The 7,418-nt window shown below is 37.1% G+C and overlaps 1 long non-coding RNA gene across 1 annotated transcript; it reads right to left on the reverse strand.

Moving 5' to 3' along the window:
* Nucleotides 1–1,171: 1,171 nt before the first annotated feature.
* On the reverse strand, nt 1,172–2,695 carry LOC147482771 (uncharacterized). The gene is made up of 3 exons (XR_015203503.1): nt 2,451–2,695; nt 2,179–2,253; nt 1,172–1,464 (listed from the first exon to the last, which is right to left on the reverse strand). It is a non-coding gene; the product is annotated as an uncharacterized LOC147482771 (long non-coding RNA).
* Between the last annotated feature and the right edge of the window lie 4,723 nt (nt 2,696–7,418).

A 7,418-nucleotide genomic window follows, 5' to 3' on the forward strand; every position in this document is an offset into this window, starting at 1 on the left:
TCAAAGAGTATATTTTGAATCAAAAAGCTGAAGGAGCTATAATCTCTTTCTTTGCAACACCTTATGCTAGTTTCCATTAGATGGTTTTTATTTTCCTCCTTTTTCTTTCAAATGTCACCGATTGCAGAGTTCTTCCTACTTGAGGCTGATTCTCCTAGTGTCCGGAAAGAGGTCTTTGAGAGGCTCTAGAGCTTATTTCTTTGTTTTTAAGGATGGATAGGTCAAAAGAATCTGTAACTGGAGATGCAATTAATAACAACACATCACAGAGAAACCACAATTATAGAAGAGGACGCAGTAGACCGCCTAGACCGCCCACAACATATTCTCAAGGGGCTGGTGGACCTTTACGTACTCAAAATACCAGTCCATGCCGAAATGAACCCAAAGGCTTAAGGAGTCATCCTTATAGTTCTGTAGTTCGTAATGAGCCCGGAGGCTCCAGGAGTCATCCTTACAGTTCTGTAGTTCGTACTGAACCCGGAGGCTCTAGGAGTGATCCTTACAGTTCTGTAGTTTGTACTATTGGCCACATCCTAGAAAGTGGTGGTTTCACTGCAGGTAAAGGAGGTCCACTACTCTATGCTACTACTGTTGAAACGGGTAATGCAGAAGGATCTACCACGTTACCTCAAATTGGAACACAGAATGCTCCACACAAAGGAGGGGTTAATCAAGAAGGATATACCAATTCATCACGTTCTGGTGGAACAGGCAATGCTTCAATCCAATATATGAGCTCAAATACTAAGATTCTGTTAAACGAAGATAAAGGACAAACCTTAGCACCCCGGTTCGGTGGTCTTAGAGATGGTCATGGAATTCCACCACTCAATGCAACTACTCTTGCAACTGACTACCAAACTGAGCTGCTAATAAGGTTTGACCTTGTGCAGATGCAAGTATCCTGCGTATTAAAGCTATTTTACCCATAAGAGAGTGAGAAAAATCTTTAGTTTCTTTAAAACAAAAAATCTATAATTTGTTAACCGGATAGATGAACGCAAAAGAAAATAGGCAAACTATCTGAATAATATTTGCATTGCATTAGAAAGCAAAGTAAAAACAATTACCAGCCATTCTCGGTGTCCTTGAAGATCTTCAATGTTTAGAAATTTTTACAAATGACGGTAAACGTTGAGCCTTAAATCCTTGTCGTAAGTTCTCAAATAAGTTAGTAATATATACTAAGAGTAACTTCGCTTGCACAGGTTAAGAGGTTAAAATATCATCTCCGTCTTCATGAGAGAATAATACGAATCATCAGTTTGTGGGATTCATAAGCTGGATTAAAATCATTAAGAAATGAAATATGTAATAAGCAAGTATTGCCAAGACATCTCTTACCTCCTCAAACACCAGACGTGGAGAAAGACATCCCGATGCAAGCCAAAGAGAGAATTTTGTTGAATAATCAGGTCCTAACATTCCATTTCTTGTCTCTTTGTAAATCCTAATCAAATCCTACATGAAGAGTTTAATAGAATCTAATAATCATGTAATCTTTTTCATAAACATTTACCAAATTTTAAGACGATATAGATTATGGCGCCAAGACACATACTGGATATAAAAACGTTGGTGCTGAAATTTCTATGAACAAAAAAAAGATAGAAAATGAATATTGGATGTATAAGGGCACTCACAGTTAGAGGAACTTAAGTTACTCAACTCTTTGGTGCACTAATACATGCACTGCAAGTAAAGGGTGGGATCTACTATTCATGCATGTATGCTTTCTGCAGGACATTACCACAACATGTATACTTCTCCTAATAACACTACACTCATCACTAAAAACTATGTTTCATCACAAAAAGTATACAATAAATTATTTCATTTTTCCTACTTGCCAAAAATTAACTGTAGATTTCCATAATTTCTTAAAGGGAAAGGAAGACAACCTTTACAGACATTGAAGAGACATTGAAGGGAAGATGTAGAGAATTTCTCTTGTTCTTTTTTCTTTTATTCATACTTAGTTTGGTCTTACTGAAAATAAATCCAACGGAGAGACTTGGTCAGTAGATAAGTTGAAAGGTATATCTCATTTTCTTAAAAATGTAATGCAACGTTTACACTTTGTACATATATTTTCAATTTTTCAACAATGCATCTTTAATTTCAGAAACAATATGCAATTCCATGCCAAGAAAGTTATAAGGAGCAATTTGTTACCTTACTCCAAAAGTACTCATTGACTCTGCTCAATGCTGCACTTTCACCTCCAAGACAGCACATACCTTTGCTCACCTACATCTCATAAAAATAGCAGAGAAACACAGGTTCAGTAGGATTCTCTTTCAACCTCAACTCTGATGGATAGAATACCAGGCCAGTTTTCTACATATTACAGTCAATTTATTTTGAGATTATTGGATATAGAAGAAAGTAAAATGTTGAGATTAGCTTCATGTGCTGTTAGTTGTGTAATTTCCTTGTAAACATACCTTAGTAACATCGGTTTGGGCAGTGCTGAGGAAGAAAAGTCACAACAAAGTCAATCCTAGAAATTTCTGATGATGGTGATACTTCTCTTGGTAGGCTCAAGAAAGACTTAGTGAAATAGTGACCGTAGTCAAGATAATTGTTTCTTCTAATCAATTATCATAGTGGAGGAGAGTGGAAAGTGTATCATATGAATGGAGAGCATATATTTGATGTTCAGAGTTGTCTTCTTGAGGGTACATAGATCGAAAAAAAGATTCTGAAATTTTATAGAAGTCTTAATGACGGGTTAGTTTGGAGGAGAGTTAGTTTTCGAGAAAGGGGTTCTGATTCCTATAACGCCTTCCAGGCCATGGAGAACATAACTAATGAGTTAACCGTGTCAAATTGGTTGTAATCGAGTCTGCTGTGATCCAGGCTGAATCCCTTCCCATGAGATCGCTTTCTTTTGCTTCTGTAATTATCTGGGTGGCTAGTTCTAACGAAGACCGAACAATGATGAAGACCCTTGATTGCTTGTCATCTAGTTTCTCAAGTTCTTCTTGGATGAAAGATTTTGGATTAGACAGAGAAGACAAAGGTGGGAAAGCTGCCGAGTGCTCAATCTCTGCGCCTACAGCTTTCAATGCATCTGAAAGAAGTGTCAGTAGCACCATAGCCATCCGTAACAGCCAACAATGGGGATATAGATGAAATACGGATGCTGAAATCAGCTTGAAATGTGTTGTTTGTTGTGTAATTTGCTGTGTAGTACCAGTGTAGAAGAAAAAGCAAAGAATAACAAACCAAAAAGTCAAGACCTGGAAATTTCTTATCAGTGATACTTATCTTGGTAGGGTCCGGGCGAAAATGGAAGTATGCTTGGTATTTTCATGAAGGATGGACATCTTCAAACTAAAGTACTGGACCTTCGAAGCTTACTTTTCCCGTAATGGTCTTGTTAGCAGGAATAATGTTTGGGGGATTTTTCGGAATTGGTGGTGGAATGTTAATAACCCCATTTTGTCTTCAGATAGGGTTACCACCTGAGGTATATAGCCAGTTCTACGCAAGTTTACCCACTAAACTGAAATCCGAGATGAAAGAGAGAGAAGTTGGGGGGCGGAGTAAGAAGGATTTTTTCGTATCAGTTTTTTTTTTTTTTTGGTTTAAATCGCAGAGTTTTTTAGGTTTAGGTTTGATCACTTTTCTGGAGTTTCGACTTTCGGGTTTCCAATTTCTGAGAGTGTGGGGTTGGGGTTTAATGGTTTTTGTTAGGGAGATAAATATTATTACTTAATAGAGAAAGGAGATTTAAACAAATACAAGGAGGTTGTATAAGGTTTATTTAATTTATTGTTTTTTTTTACTTTGAGGAGTCCATAGAAAATTAAAAATAGATTAGGGAGATTTAAACAAATCTGGGGAGGTGTGACTAATTATTATTCTATCCAATTTTTTAGGAGCCAATCATATTGCTCTAGGTGCAAAATAGAGCGATCTGGTGAGGAGAGAGAATGTGCGCGAGCTTTTATATATATATATATATATATAGATATGGTTTTAGCCTTCCAGGCATCGCGGTATTGAACTGTCTTCCAAAATGCAGGTGCGGACTAGCAAAGTCGGTAAAATCTTTGGGTGATGATACTAGAGGTCTGGAGCTCGAACCCCACAAACATTAAAGAGTTACTGATCTCATTTAAAACAGACTTACCAATAAATAATAATAATAAAAATGGTCTTATATAATTCTGAATATAAACCACTATCGTGAAGGATATGATTTAAATTTCAAAGTATGGAACAACATAATATATTACTTAAATTAGAAAGTAATTAACAAATTTACAAGAAGCGAGTACTTAATTACAACACATTATATTCCAACGAATATGTGGTGCCTAGTTAGAAAAAAAAATGAAGGTTTTTTTTACCTGCACCCTAATTTGAAAAAAGCCAAACTAACTTGTCGTCCAGTCAACCCATCTTGATCGTTATCTCTGTGGTCAAAGTAGTGAAATGCCTTGAATACCCCTGTCGTTGTAAACTACCAAAATAACCCTTGACTTCCCAATTCAAAACCCATTTTCATGTTTGAGAAAGAAAGAGACACATGTTGACATCTCGTCCTATTTAATCTAACGGTCACAAACACTTAATACATTGGACATGTGTTGACAAGAGGGGTATTGGTTGCAAGAAAAGACAATTAGAAAATAAATCTTAAATTAGAAATTAGACATGCCCACCACTTTATATGTGTTATTATCTAGACATGAATTGAATAATCTCCATTAATGTCTCCCAAGCTTAAGAAACACTAATACACATTCTTATTAGTCACTATACATATATATTTATTATTTGTAACTTTTCAAAATTTTGAATACCCACTATCATTTTACCCATATTAAAGTGTTACTTTTAATGATTTCAAACAAAATTGGTGTTTAATTAGTTGGGGAAGATGAACTCAAAGTTTATGACTTAATTACCAATGAGTGATGTAAATGTAATAATTGGGCGTACCTTACATGTGTTGATGATTTGGATAGAATGATATTGTGACTGAGTTCGACGGATTGAACTGCCTACGTATCCAATTCGCGGACGAACTGGAATCAAGTCGAACGTAGTTCATTGGTTGGAGAAGATGAAGAGTGGAGAAGAAACATAGAATTATATCTCCTCCCTTTGTTAGAGAGTGGAGAGGAAATATATAACATTCCCTCCCCCCTTTGGCGCTCCATTCATATCAATTGAATGAGATCCACTTTTGGTGCTCCATTCATTGATGATATTTAGTATTGCATTGATAGCTATGCATGTATTCATATTCATTTTATAACCATTTGGTAACTCATGACTCTTGAGATGACCAATTGAAATGATCCAATAAGTTAGTCTCAAGATATGATTGATGGCAATGACACGTGTCGCAAATATATTGATGACAATATATGTCCCTCACACAGCCCCTTCTCGTTAGGTTGTGCTTTCGTAAGAACGATCTGACGAGAGAAATAATTTGACATGTGTCCAAGTGGAACAGTGAGCGTGTTGGAGCTCGTGCGTGTGAGCGTAGGTCTAGGACCCTTAGTGCTTAAGTAAGTGTTATGCTCGATTAAGTGTGAGCGTAGGTCCAGGGACCATTTAGCGCTTATGTAAGCGCTCCAATAGTCAAAGGGCTCGTTACGCTCCAAAGGTCAATGGACCTTTTAGCGCTTATGTAAGTGTTCTGCTCCAATGAGCGTAGGTCAAGGGACCATTGGTGCTTAAGTAAGCGTTTTGCATTGAGTTGATCCTAGAAGTATAGGTCGTCAACTAGTGAGTAGTATTAGGGCTATGTAGCCTTTGAGCTCGAGTAAGCGTTTTCCTGTAGAGAACGTTTTAGCTCTAGAGAGCGTTTGAGCTCGAGTGAGTGTTTCTGATTTGGAGGTCACATCTAATAGCTAGCCTTGAATTGGCGTGACTATAGCTAGCCCCATTTTTGGAGCTTGATTGACCAGTACAAAATGCGAGCTAGCATCAAAGAGTTAGTACAAACTAACAGTAGTAATCCTAGAGATGCATAGAGCATAATAACAGAATTGAACATGTTTAGATGGCAATAATAAGTCCCAGTCCGGAGATGGTTGTGGCTAGCCCCCAACCCCTAGTTTGGAGCTTGATCGGCTTGCACTAGATCGAACTAATACCAAAAAGGAATTAGATCAAAATAAATGGTAATTTCGGATATGTGTGGCAGATGGCTGTAGCCAATCCCAGTTCGATGATATTTGTTTGCTAACCCTAGACTGACATTAGGCGAGCTGTGTGAACGACCTGCTAGGAATTTCTCATTAAGGCATGGCGTTTGAGCTCGAGTTGACTCGATGACCTGTTGGAGCTGTATTATCTTGTAATTAATCAATTTGCTAGAAAGCTAGAATGAGCCTCCACTTTTCAATCCAAGCGAGCTGCAATGGATTGAGAATTTGATCGACCTCATGTAAAAAACTGCAACAGATTATTCCTGCATGCTCTGAAGGAGGTCTTCAATGACCTGTGATGTGGAACTAGAATGAAACGTCAAAATAAACGAACTTGTCCATGTTGAACTATCAATTTGGACACTTCCATGAGCTGGTTGAAATTTCAGTTAAGTTTGTGAGCTGTAATTGTGTCCATAGTATAAGAGTTGATGGCATGTGAGCCCTCCTACAGTAACTTGGAGTTGATGACCTGTTAGAGCTTTATTATACTGCAATAAATCGATTTGGCAGGGAGTTAGAACGAGCCTCCATTTTACAATCCAAGCGACCTTCATCTGACCTATTATACCAGTAGTGAAACCTTTCAAAAATGGAAGTGCATGGATATGTATCCATTTGTGGTCCAGCAGCGCGAGAACTTGATTCTTTGCTGGGTGACAGTTTTCAAGTTGTGTTGAGTATTTATCTAGCAACATTAGGTACTAACTGATTCTCGTGATCAGAATTGGAGTTTCAGAATGTAATAAATACACAATAATAATGCTAATATGAAGCAATGACCATGCCAAAACGAGACTAATAAATTCACTAATGAAAATCGTTGAAATAAATTTACTTCACTGTCTTGTTCAAGATCAGTAAAAGAGTTGTATAGTATCCCTGTGTAAATGAGTTTGGAGATTAATGATGGTTTTAGGGCAATTAGAGTCCTCCACCTGTTGGAATGTATAGCTTCACAATGTATACAAGAAGCTACATTAGAAATATTAGTTATGAAATTTAAAATCGTGATCCAAGCAGATCCAAGCTTTTCAAAATGAACTGAGTGATCGTTGCATTTGGTCGACCTATTCCAGTAAACCAGGTTGAGTCTTGCTATATTGAATTCAAATAAACTTGAAATAGATCAAAGTATATAGAATTCAAAGTATGTAACCGTAAAGTGCTTCACACAATATTGCGTTCATTGTCAAAGTAGGCTGATATAACAACCTATTAAAGTCGAGATATTAA

This window comes from Coptis chinensis, chromosome 8 (assembly GCF_015680905.1).
Source record: "Coptis chinensis isolate HL-2020 chromosome 8, ASM1568090v1, whole genome shotgun sequence".
In the NCBI taxonomy this organism is placed as follows: Eukaryota; Viridiplantae; Streptophyta; class Magnoliopsida; order Ranunculales; family Ranunculaceae; genus Coptis; species Coptis chinensis.